The sequence below is a fragment of the Lutra lutra genome, chromosome 5, assembly GCF_902655055.1.
Source record: "Lutra lutra chromosome 5, mLutLut1.2, whole genome shotgun sequence".
Lineage (NCBI taxonomy): Eukaryota > Metazoa > Chordata > Mammalia > Carnivora > Mustelidae > Lutra > Lutra lutra.
In genome coordinates, this window is record NC_062282.1 from 102,322,669 (window position 1) to 102,335,700 (window position 13,032).

General features: G+C 44.0%; 1 protein-coding gene across 4 annotated transcripts in view; it reads right to left on the minus strand.

Moving 5' to 3' along the window:
- Positions 1-13,032, minus strand: part of FAM169A (family with sequence similarity 169 member A) — a 117,815-nt gene that overhangs the window by 72,618 nt on the left and 32,165 nt on the right. The window contains exon 1 of one of the 4 annotated variants that reach the window (XM_047730474.1): positions 3,118-3,373. The exons of 2 other annotated variants lie outside the window; for them this stretch is intronic. The gene's annotated coding sequence lies outside the window, so the exon portion shown is untranslated. Of the gene's footprint in view, positions 1-2,363; positions 2,494-3,117; positions 3,374-13,032 lie in introns of those variants that run through there. One more of the 4 variants, XM_047730472.1, reaches the window with a different exon arrangement.

Below are 13,032 nucleotides of genomic sequence, written 5' to 3' on the forward strand. Positions count from 1 at the left end.
TGAATAAGTCTAATTATTTTAGGATGCCCTTAGTAAATTATCAGCTTTTCCCTAATGTTTTTAAGCCATGACACCTTTTTCTTAATAAATTCAACTTTGAGTAACTCTGCTGTCATTGTTGGCTGGAAAGAACTGTGAAATATCCTACTACCCATGAAGCATACTAAATTTAGAACTTTTAATTTCAGTGTTAAATATACAATGAATCAAAAGCCTAAGATGTATGAAGAGAAAATCATCTTGAACACAGTAATCACACAATTCCCTTTTCATGTTATAATCACAAAATCTTAGAAATGAGAAGAAACATGAAGGTTTTGTTTCAATTCCTGTTCAACCAACAATCCTTTCTACAGAATCCTTCATAAGTATTTTTGGAACCTGTGCCTGAATACTCAATCCTCTTATATTCTAATTACCTTTAAAAAGTACATCTCTGCATTTTTAGGCACATAATAGTAGGTTAAGTGGCAGATTCTTGATTTTTGGCTCAGGTCAGGACCTCAGGGTGGTGAGATGAGCCCTGCCTCCAGCTCCCCACTCAGCAGGGACTCAGCTTGAGACCATCTGCCCTCTCACTCTGACCCTCCCCCGCAACCCCACAAAGTAAAAGCTCCCTAAAACAAGACCTCATCCAAGGTCCCTTTTACCTCCATAATTCTTCTCCTAGGGGGGCCAGCCAGCACCTGGGTGGCTCAGTAAGGTTAAACATCTGCTTTTGGATCAAGTTATGATCCCAGGGTCCTGGGACAGAGCCCCTCTCTGGACTCCATGCTCAGTGGGGAGTCTGCTTCTCCCTCGGCCCCTCCCCATGCTCACGCTTGCTCTCTCTCTCTCTCAACCCACCCCCCACTCTCTTTAAAATCTTTTTAAAAGGGGCGGGGCAGTGGGAGGTAATCATTAAAAGATTTTTTTTTTCCTTTTTAATTTCTCAAACATTGGTAAATTGATGCTCAAAATCTCAAAGCACATTAATCCAAGTTGGAGTTAATAAAATACAATAGTACCGATTCAGTGAACCTCTGTAATCCGTGTATTAACAGAATCAATGCAAAGGTGTGGGAACTGTGTATGGCTCAAATATGAAGTTTCTGGGAGGATCAATCATGTTCCCCATGAACCAAGACGGATCCAATCAAGGCAACTACAACCCCCTAGCAGACAATCTGTGCTTGCTTAAGTTCCCTAAAACAAGACTCATCTCTCCATGTCCAAGGTCCCTTTCACCTCCATAATTCTCCTCCTGGAACATGTCATTAATGAGAGGCACGACATTTCTGCTAGGAATGGTACATGAAAAGAAATTACTTGTTTGTCACAAGAATTATTGGAAGAGTCTTCAACTATTCGGGAAAAAAAAGTTAAGAGTGATTTCCTAAGAAGGGTAACAATAAAATTTTACTCTCAAAAGCTTATTATAAAATACTTTGTTTTATCCAAATCAGAGTTAGGCCCTCTGTTTGGCATATACTGTACCTTTATTAGAAAATGATACCACTTGTAATGATTCCAATACTCTTCTGGACTAATTTCAGGTCAGACTAATATGAGACCTTAACTCCACAGGTAAAGCATCTTGGGTTATCATAATCACTCATGCAGCAAGTTAATATTGCTACTCATAAACTAAGTTCCCTAAACCAATCGTCATCATAAATTCAAAGAGAAGAGGTGACTATGACACCTAGAAGCTTTCACTGAAAGACTCCCGTTTTATCTTTGTTTGTACTAGAAGTCTTATCACAAATGGTCATTTCCCAGGCTCCTCTCACTATTTCACTCCCCGTCCTCCTCCTCCTCCCCACAACATGAAAACTTAGCCAGGTCCATATTGACACTAAAATCTCTCTCCTCCGGTAGGAGAAAAACAAGCTATACAGTCTGCAAACAAAGCCAGTACACCTTAGGTGCTATCAATCCATCAACGTAAGCAGATGATACAGGACACATCAGCCTGGATCCAGTCTGGTGAATGCCCTCCAAGGCCCAAACGTGTGTATTATGCAACAGCCACCATGCCAGATTTTAATCCCTGTGATGCAGTGATAAAATACAAATGGCTCAAGTATAATCCACTAGGTACTTAGGTACATTCGTGAGAAGATAAATCAAAACCCAATTACCAATTTCTCAGGAACCCTGAAAATGACAAATTGTGTGACAGTTCTGAATCACAACTACAACTTCTCCTTCCGGTAGTCTTCGAGTAACCTGTTCCGCCAGCCCAAAACCCTCAAAAATCCTCACAAGGGAGCATTTTCACTGACGTTTCGAAATAATCTCTCAAAGGGGGAAGGGGGCCTGCATCAGGTGGTTATCTTGGAATCTACTCTAATAATCTAAAATAATTTTAAGATACCCACACGAATCTCCAGGAGCCGAAAATGGAGTAAGAGGTTTCATCATTTCTCCCAAAGGACAATAATGGGAGTAAATGTAATCCAGGTCCCTGAAGCATAAACAACCCAGGGCACACTGCTTCACCCATCGATCTCCTGGGGCACAGGCCTAAAAAACTGCACAATGGGTACCTAAGAATTAGAACTAAATTGCAACGACCAGCATTCTAGAAGAGAACCTATACGATATCTATTCCTAGAGAGGCTGAAGGTAAGGGAGGTGGTCAGAGCATCTCTGGAGGCCACCTGCGTGGCTGAACCCGAGTCTAAACGCCTCCGCGCGCCGCCTCACCAGGTCCGCTTTTCACCCAGCCAGGGCCAACGGCGAGCGCAGACAGGCTCCAGGTGGGGCGCAGTGGGAGGGGAGGGGGCTCGGCACGCAGCAGCTGGGGAGCCGAACGCGATCCGAGGCCGGCCAGGGAAGAAGGCGGCATTCCCTCACACAAAATGGTGGCGCTGACGAGAAGGCCGGCGCACCTGGGGGCGCGCCCCACGCCCCTCGGGGGATCCGGCCAGCCGTCGGCAGCTGGACGCGCGCCCCGGGCCCAGGAGGCCGGCGTGGGCCTGCGCCTCGGCCGAGTCCTCAGGGCGGCCCTCAGCCGGCGGCTCCCGTCGCCGCCCGCGGGGGCGCGGGTCCGGAGTCGGCGGGGCGCGGGATTCGGCGCTGCAGCCTCGGCCTCAGCCCGAGGCCCCCGCCCGGAACAGGCTGCGCACTTACCTCGGACGCGCCTCCGGAGCTACCGGAGCCAGAAAAAGGAGGCGGAGCCGCGGGAATGAATGGAGCCGGCGGCTGCTCGCTGGCGACCCGCGGCCGGTCCCGGGCCTCGCAGCTCCCGGCTGCCAGGGCGGGTGCGGCCGCCTCCCCCTCGCCCGGGACGCCTGGCTCCTCGCTGGCGGGTCGGCCGCAGCCCACCGTGCCCTCCGCCGGCGTGACGCACTCGCGCCGCAGCGCCTCCAGCCTTTGCAGCCGCGCTGAGCCCGCGCCCACCGCTAATCCCCCCGCCCGCGCCGCGCGGCCCCTCCTCGGCGTCGGGGACGCCGCCCTGCTTCCCTCCGGGCCCGGGGTTCAGGCGGCCGCCGGGCAGGTGTGGGCTCCGACAGCGGGGCGGAGTGGGGGGCGCCGCACTGCTCCCGCCTCGCCCCCGGAGCCCGCTCTCCGCCCGGGCAGCCGTCACTAGGCAGAGCGCGACGCCCCAGCTCAGGGCTGTGGCCCGGTATTAAGGAGTGACCTTGGCTTAGATATAAAAATAGGTGCGGGTAACCTGCGGGGACTACGACGTTGAATTTGCGTATTCCTTTAATGTCAACATTTGCACACCCCGGCGGAGCTCTCCTCCAGCGGGCCCTCCCAGAATTTACACTGGGGTGAGCTGAATCGTCCCGGCCTCGCGACTCGATTGCGGGGGGCGCGGGCGAGGACTGTGGGCCTGCGCCCTATCACTTCCTTTCTAAACCCACTGCCACCTAGGAGGACGCCAGGGAGAAGGAAGTCGAGCTCTCCATTCATAACCTGGACAAGCCCAAGAGCCCGACTTCCATCTTGAGATAATAAGGAATCACTACATTCCTGGGCTGACCTTTTCTCTTTCGGAATCTAGCACGCGCAAACGAACAGTGACCCAGAAGGAAGGCGGCCCCATCCTCCTTTCCTCCCTTTCCCCTCCCACCTCATTTAAGGGCCCTTTTTTAATTACCCTCCCAGGGAAGAAAGATACACTCTCGCATTTAAAGCATGGTAGACTTCTTAAAAGTAATGCATGCCATGGTTTAAGTATGTTTAAGAAACGTATTGAGAAACAGTGTTGTATGTAATTTTAAGACTTCCTTTTATACATAAACTTTGGAAAATAAACTCATCCTCCAGGAGCCATAGCGTTCTTTCCACCTCATCCAGTAAATTTGAAATTAATCAACTTTTTGGAAATATTTAGCAATCACAATACTAATCTTTAACAAATTTAATAGTGATCAACAAGATCAATAAATACTTCAAAGAATACTTGTTGAAAGAGACATATTGGACTCAGATTTTTTAAATAGGTTTTGCTGCCTCAAGTTTCTCTTAACCTCACATCTACTCTGTTTAATTTGTAAAATTTAGCAGAAATCTTAAATGTTACACATCAAACGTTTACCATTTGTAGTGGGCCTTAATAGACTAGACCTACTTGAGCAGGAATTTTGAAGAGTTGGGTTTTATGCACAGCAAATATTGAATGACTGAACTCACAAAACTTTTGAATTTATATTTCTAGAGCTGTATGTAAGTAAGAGTTCCCATGATATTCCCAAACAATTGCCACTTTGGGAAGATTTTTTGTTTGTTTGTTTGTTTGTTTTTGCTACCAGAGGCTACAGCTGTTGAAACCGTAGGTCTCAGTGTAAAGCTACCAGAGCAACCTGTTCATGTTTGAAATGCATGGGAGTGACTGACTTTTAGCTATAATTTTTATAGGTGAGTACTTGCGCCTGAAAGGCCTGTCATGTCTGGCCACTGTGGTGGGAATCAGAACTACATTAACCCAACCCATTCAAGCAGCTAAACCCAGCTCTCTTCCTATGGCAAGGATCCTACCTTCTAAGACCCACTGAAGAACTGCTGTCTCCTACTTATGTGAGGAGTGTCTGATGAGGACACTCTGACTGCCTTCTCTTTTCTCTACTTGCAACATTATGTGGCCTTGAGTGTTTAAGGGGAAAAAAATCACCATTTTGGCAGAGATTCATTAAATCTTGGTGGTCTGTTTACTCATACTCTTGAGGATCCATGAGCCCTACTGGGCGAAGCCATAAAAAAGTGAGTCTTTGGGGCGCCTGGGTGGCTCAGTGGGTTAAAGCCTCTGCCTTCGGCTCAGGTCATGATCCCAGGGTCCTGGGATCGAGCCCCCCATCGGGCTCTCTGCTCGACAGGGAGCCTGCTTCTTCCTCTCTCTCTCTCTGCCTGCCTCTCCACCTACTTGTGATATCTCTCTCTGTCAAATAAATAAATAAATAAAAATTTTTTTTAAAAAAGTGAGTCTTTATCAGATTAATACCTGCTGTAAACCACTACCAAAACATTCTGAAATATGTTTGAGGCTTATGTCTGAAAAGTTTTGTAGAGTGTAAAAGGATTATTATTTTGTTTTTTGTTTTGTGTATGTTTGCTTTAATTATTTTAAGTTATAAGTAGAAGGAAACGCAGTAAGAGTTTCCATTGTATTTTCAATATATGTTAAAAGGGGAATGGAACCGTGTTAAGAGAAACTTGCCACAATTGGATTTTGGAGGTTCTGACACAAATGACACAGAGAAGGGTCCTTAAATTGCTCTGGAAAACGGGAATCTCTAATGGCTAAAATAATAGCTAATGTTTTTCACTGCTAACAAATGGCCTGGCATTGTACTAACTTCTTTGTGGAAATTAACTCATAATCATCCTTCGAAGTACATACTAATGTTATACCCCTTTGACTGATAGAGATTGAGGGGCACGGAGAAGCTAAGTAAAATAGCCCATGATCCCACAGCTAATAATCCTGGCAGTTTGGCCCAAGAGCATACTCCCTTAACCAGGATCCTATCCCACCCTTCATGTGCATAGAATCCTATGCCATATGACCATATGATTGGATTTTGCTTTTGAATCCCTAAAACACAGCAAATACTCAATGCCTTCACGGTTGAATTATTTCTTAGATCTACTAGTATATTCCTGGACGTGAAGAGAGAAGTTAAACCCTTAGTTAGAAAACCTGTAAGACTTCATATATGTTAAGAAAAATCGTATAATCTGTTGGCTTTTGAAAGGGGGAGGAGCTTTTCACATTTTTTAAAAAGATTTTATTTGTTCATTTGAGAAAGCGAGCACCACAAGAGGGAGGGGCAGAGGGAGAGGGAGAAGCAGGCTCTCAGCTGAGCTTAACCAACTGAGCCACCCAGGTGCCCCACTTTTCACATCTTTTAAGGGTAATTGCTCTCCAAGTTCTTTTCAGGTTCCAGAGCACAGTTATAAGTTTTATTTATATTTATTTAGTGTATGAAAGAAACACGATTCCCCAGAAGAGATTTGTTACCATCTTTAACCCTCTATTAGATTTACATGGGTAGATGGGGCACGTGGAAGGCTCTGTCAGTTAAGCATCTGCCTTCTCCTCAGGTCATGGTCTCAGGGTCCTGGGATGGAGACCCGCATGGAGCTTCCTGCTCAGTGGGGAGTCTGCTTTTCCCTCTCCCTCTCTGTGTTGTCTCTCTCAAAAAATTTTCATGAGTAGAGTTAGGATCTAATTATAGAATACATGTGTTTTAAATTCATAAAAAATTACAGTGAGAAGTTTTTTTTTTAAAGATTTATTTATTTATTTATTTATTTATTGGACAGACAGAGATCACAAGTAGGCAGAGAGGCAGGCAGAGAGAGAGAGAGGACGAAGCAGGCTTCCCGCCGAGGAGAAAGCCCGATGCGGGGCTCAATCCCAGGACCCTGAGATCATGACCTGAGCCGAAGGCAGAGGCTTTAACCCACTGAGCCACCCAGGTGCCCCTACAGTGAGAAGTTTTAATGATTGAGGCAGCCTGGGGACTTACAGATCCAAAATATTAGCCAATTAGTTAAATAGTTAGCTCGTAATGTCAGCCATGGCAAAGGAGAAATGAGAACGTAATCTTTCCTCCTTACACTAGAAGAAAGACTCCATATCCTACAATGCTTTAGTTTCTTTCTCCAGTGTATAAAATATGTCACAGGAATGCTTTCAGGATTAAATGCAGCAGTTTGATTGGGTTTTCTTTGTCAGGCACTACAACTATCTACAGATTTCAAATTCCTGAGTAATACTCTGCACAGTGGGTTGGAGGAATGTAGAAGGAACCTGAAGAACAAGAGAAATAACAGGTTTGAGAAGCTAGGTTATACTTGTTTCTTCTTTTGGTTTGTTCTAATATGAAACAGAAGTTTAATCACAGAGTATTTGATTAGTTTAGGTTTAAAAGAAAAAACATGGTATTTTTTCATATTGCTAATGAAAAATTACATATTTACATCTCTGGCAGATACTACAAAGTTGCCTGGTCAATATTTGTTCTCCCCTTTTCTCTGACCGGCCCAATTTTGTTCACAATGTGCCCAACTAAAACTATTTTCCTCTCCAGACTCCTCTTGCAACTGGGATAGCTATATGATCATTTTTGGCCCGTGGAATGTAAGCAAAAGATCATAGGTAAGGCTTCCAAGAAAGCTATGTTTTCTGATTACAAAAAAAAAAAAAAAAAAAAAATGACGGATTCAGATATCCCTTTGCCTTTTGCCATTTGTACTTTTTTCTTCTTCCTGCTTGGAAGGAGGACTTAAGTCTGGGATTAGAACACCCATCTTGAAGCCATGAGCTGACCATGGGAATGAAATCCACGTATAGAGCCAAGAGATAGAAACCCGGGACAATGACGACATTACGGAGCTGCCCCCACCAGTTGCACACTGCCTACCTCTAAGTCTTGTCTGTTACTTGCCAACAAATGCAGTCCTGACTAGAAGTCAAAGTTAAACACTATCTTTTTGATATATCTAAAAATACAATAAATAAAAATAAGCATTCTTCTATAGTATATATACCATAATACTCTTCTTTGATTTTTGCTCCTGTATTAAGTAACTGCATTTTGCAGAAACGAGTGCTCTTTGTGACCTAACAGTGGGAAAGAAAGAACACCAATTTTTGACTATGAAAAGAATATCTTATTTTTTAATTATTTCTTTTAGAAATGGGGGAGGGGGGGCGCCTGGGTGGCTCAGAGGGTTAAAGCCTCTGCCCTCAGCTCAGGTCATGATCCCAGGCTCCTGGGATCGAGCCCCACATCGGGCTCTCTCCTTGGTAGGGAGCCTGCTTCCTCCCCTCTCTCTCTGCTGCCTCTCTGCCTACTTGTGATCTCTCTCTGTCAAATAAATAAATAAAATCTTAAAAAAAAAAAAATGGGGGAGGGGAAGAGAGCAGGCAGCATAGAGCTTGATGCAGGGCTCAATCTCACGATCCCCGTATCATGACCTGAGCTGAAATCAAGAGTCAGACACTCAATGGACTGAGCCACCCAAGTGCCCCAAGAGTATCTTATATTTAATCATATATAGTGCATTTGATTTTAACATATTTCGCACATGACCTCAGTCTTTACTATCACTGTGAGAAAGGATGACAAAGGACTATAATCATCTAGAAACAAAGTTACTGGCCAAAGTGATCACCACACAATATACATAAAAAATACACAGGAAAGGGTACCTGGGGGTCTCAAGTCGATTAATCTTCTGCTTCGGCTCAGGTGGTGATCCCAGGGTCCTGGGATGGAGCCCCTTGTCAGGCTCTCTACTCAGTGGGGATTCTGCATCTCCTTCTCCCTCTACTTCTCCCTCTCCCTCTGCCGCTCCCCCTCACTCATGCTCGCTCGCTCTCTCTCTCTCTCTCTCTCTCTCGATAACAGGTAAAATATTTTTAATCTTTTTTTTTTTTTAAAGATTTTATTTATTTATTTGACAGAGAGAGATCACAAGTAGACAGAGAGGCAGGCAGAGAGAGAGAGGGAAGCAGGCCTCTTGCTGAGCAGAGAGCCCGATGCAGGACTCGATCCCAGGACCCTGAGATCATGACCTGAGCCGAAGGCAGCGGCTTAACCCACTGAGCCACCCAGGCGCCCCAACAGGTAAAATATTTTTAAAAAAATACAAGGGAAAGTAAAATCATGGTTTTCATTTTTAATTAAAAACAAGTAGAAAAATCAGGATTTAGAGAAGGCTCCTAAAATTAGAATGAGGATTCTGTACTTCACAGAAAGCAAACTAGTGATGCATATCACAAGTTCTGAAAATGTGAATGTGTTACCACAATACTACTCCCGGAAATCTTTCTGAAGGAATCTTTTAGGAAGAGGAAAAAAGTTATGCTCATGAAGATGTCACTGAAGCACTTTTTTTAACCTTTTTTTTTAAAAGTTTATTTCTTTTAGTAATTTCTGCATCCAACATGGGGCTCAAACTGTGACTCCGAGATCAAGAGTCACATGCTCCTCCAACTGAACCAGGAAGGCGCCCCGGAAGTATTTTTTTTTTTTAAGAAAGCCAAAATGTATAAATACCATGAACATCTAATAATAGGTATTTAAGTATAGGTATTTAATTTAAGAAATGTGAAATGTGGGCGCCTGGGTGGCTCAGTGGGTTAAGCCGCTGCCTTCGGCTCAGGTCATGATCCCAGGTCCTGGGTTCGAGCCCCACATTGGGCTTTCTGCTCAGCAGGGAGCCTGCTTCCTCCTCTCTCTCTGCCTGCCTCTCTGCTTACTTGTGATTTCTCTCTGTCAAATAAATAAAATAAAATCTTGAAAAAAAAAAAAGAAATGTGAAATGTTTGCCTATTTATTGCAGGCAATAAGAGGAATTATTTAATAGCAACTAATAGTCTAATAGCAACTGGGAAGGCTTACTGAAACAGCTGAACAGTGTAACAGTCTGGCATTCAAAATGCAACAACCATCCAGAGGCAATGCATCATAATCTCCATTGTCATTATTGCTGGATTACATTTATTACGCGCTTCTATGCCAGATCCTGTACTGATGGGGCTCAGAGCAGACCACCCCAGAACTTGCCACTTTAGCATGCAGATTATTCGGAGCTAAAGACAATCAAGGCCCAACAGACACAAAAAGAGCTTTTGACCACCACTTTAACTGCCCTAAAGAAATTGAGCTAGAGAGCCTGTATCAGAAAGAGAGCTATTACCAAAAACAATTTTTTTAGCGTAAGAAAGACTTCTCTTCATGGCATGGCAAATATTTGTTTACCAAATATTAGCTCTTCCCACTTTCTTATGAACTATATTTCTCCCCAGTGAAATCCCGGATCTTTACCCTCTTCTCTTTAGCTCAGGAAGGCATATGAACTTCAATTTCCTGACCGGTCGAGAGCTTCTCTGGTCTTGGTGGGGCTTTAGAAGCTTGTAATTAAGTTTTTCTCCTGTTAATCTGTGTTATGTCTATTTTTTTTTTTTAAGTTTAAAAAAATTTTTTAGGGGCGCCTGGGTGGCTCAGTCGGTTAAGCCTCTGCCTTTAGCTCAGGTCATGATCTCAGGGTCCTGGGATCGAGCCCCACATCAGGCTCTTTGCTCAGCAGGGAGCCTGCTTCCCCCCTCTCTCTGCCTGCCTCTCTGCCTACTTGTGATCTGTTTCTCTCTGTCAAATGGATTAATAAAAATCTTTAAAAAAAAAAATTTTTTTTAGTAATCTCTATGCCTAACGTGGGGCTAGAACTCATGACCCCAAGATCAATAGCATCATGCTCTATAACTGAGCCTGTCTTACGTTAATTTAACTATTGGACTAACCAAAGAACTTAGAACGGAGGAAAGGAAAAGTTTTCCTCCCCTGAAGTACTGAACATTTTACCTTAGTTGTCTTGCTTAATTCTCACAATCTTTGAGATAGACACTAAGGTTTTGTTTTTTTTTTTTTTAAAGATTTTATTTATTTATTTGACAGAGAGAAATCACAAGTAGGCAGAGAGGCAGGCAGAGAGAGAGGAGGAAGCAGGCTCCCTGCTGAGCAGAAAGCCCGATGTGGGGCTCGAACCCAGGACCTGGGATCATGACCTGAGCCGAAGGCAGCGGCTTAACCCACTGAGCCACCCAGGCGCCCCGACACTAAGGTTTTGAAACAAGTTTAGAGAGGTATGGAAACTGACCCAAGGTATCAGAGCAGGAATTTGATCCAAGGTGTATAGCCAGAATTTGACCATTGCTCTGAATTACTCTAGACTTAGACTTTAGTTTATAGATTTTATCATACCTCTTCTCAATAAGTATATATCCAGCTACTAGAAAATATTTGTATTAACATCCTCTCACCCAGTATTTATACATCTATTAAATCAGCACATGTCTTTTAAAATGTCAAATACATTAGGCACTGTGCTAAATGGACTCTGTGATGTGGTCATGTGATGAGTGGGACGGGCACAGCCAACAAGAAATGTGAATATGGAGTGCAGAACAATGGTTTACTGGCACAACTGAGAAGACAACCAAGGCTTTTAGCAGAGTGTAGAGTGTCAAGAAACAAGGCTGGACAAACAGGCAGGACCAGTTACTCTTTTAAAAAGTCCTGGTCACTCATGATAAAGAGTACGGACACAATCCCACAGGCAATGAGAGAGTCACTTAAAGAGTTTAAATTTCAGAGTGACATGACTATACTTGCATCTTAGCAAACTTTCTTGGGCTGCAATGTGGAAAATGCATTGAAGAAAGACTGGAGGCAAGGAGCCCATTATGGAAGTGACACAAACTGATGACATTCCGGTCTAGAGGTCACAGTGAGGATGAAAAGAAGTAAATGAATTCTAGCACTCAAAGGTAGGAAGTAAAATCAATGGGACATGGGAAAATGTGCCATGTACTAGAGAAGACAAGTGAGACCACCAGGATTTTGGCTTGAAGCATTGAGTGGATGGTGGGGCTGCTCACTAAAATAGGAATCACTGGAGAATGAGGATTTTGGAGGTAAAAGCATGAATTCCATTTTGGCTACACTGAGTTTCATGTGCTGTGAGACATCCAAGTGGAGATATATGAAATAGGTCTTTAGGGACCTGAGCTCTAATGACGTATCTAGACTACAGGTATAAACGGGAAGTCACAAACCCAGGTATGGTCTCTGAAGCCATGGGATGAGGGAGCTTGCTGAGGAAGAGTGGGAGAAAAAAGTATATGCCCAGCCAAAACTGAATAGGATTTAAGTTCTGAAGATCTAAGTCTTCATAAAAAGATCCTACATGGGAAAAAGAGATGTCTAAAGAGGAAATGGAGATTTATGGTCATAGAAGCCAAAAGAGAGAGGGAGCTGAGTCTTTAATGGAGTTAAATGCTCCCTTCAGAATTTATCCAAAGGTACTAATTAAGGATGAGCACAAAGATTTGCCTATAAGACTATTCCAATATTGGGGACGCCTGGGTGCCTCAGTTGGTTGGGCAGCTGCCTTCGGCTCAGGTCATGATCCCAGCGTCCTGGGATCGAGTCCCGCATCGGGCTCCTTGCTCAGCGGGGAGCCTGCTTCTCCCTCTGCCTCTGCCTGCCATTCTGTCTGCCTGTGCTTGCTCTCTCTCCCTCTCTCTCTGACAAATAAATAAAATCTTTAAAAAAAAAAAGACTATTCCAATATTGTTTGTAATAAGGAAATACTGGTGGTAGGGAAAAGGCTGGAAAGTCCATCAAGAAGGTGCTAAATAAGTGATGGGACATCCAATGTACCAACAACGGAATGTTGTGTCATTTTAAAATTGCATTTCTGGGGTGCCGGGGTGGCTCAGTGGGTTAAGCCTCTGTCTTCAGCTCAGGTCATGATCTCAGGGTCCTGGGATCAAGTCCCACATCGGGCTCTCTGCTCGGCAGGGAGCCTGCTTCCTCCTCTCTCTCTCTCTGCCTGCCTCTCCGCCTACTTGTGATCTCTCTCTGTCAAATAAATAAAATCTTTAAAAATAATAATAATAAAAAATAAAATAAAATTGCATTTCTGAACAGTATTTAATTACTTAGAAAATATTAAGTAGAAAACACATCTATTTAAAAAGTGCAATTCCCACTTTTGCTCTTAGAATTATGCTTAATCATACAA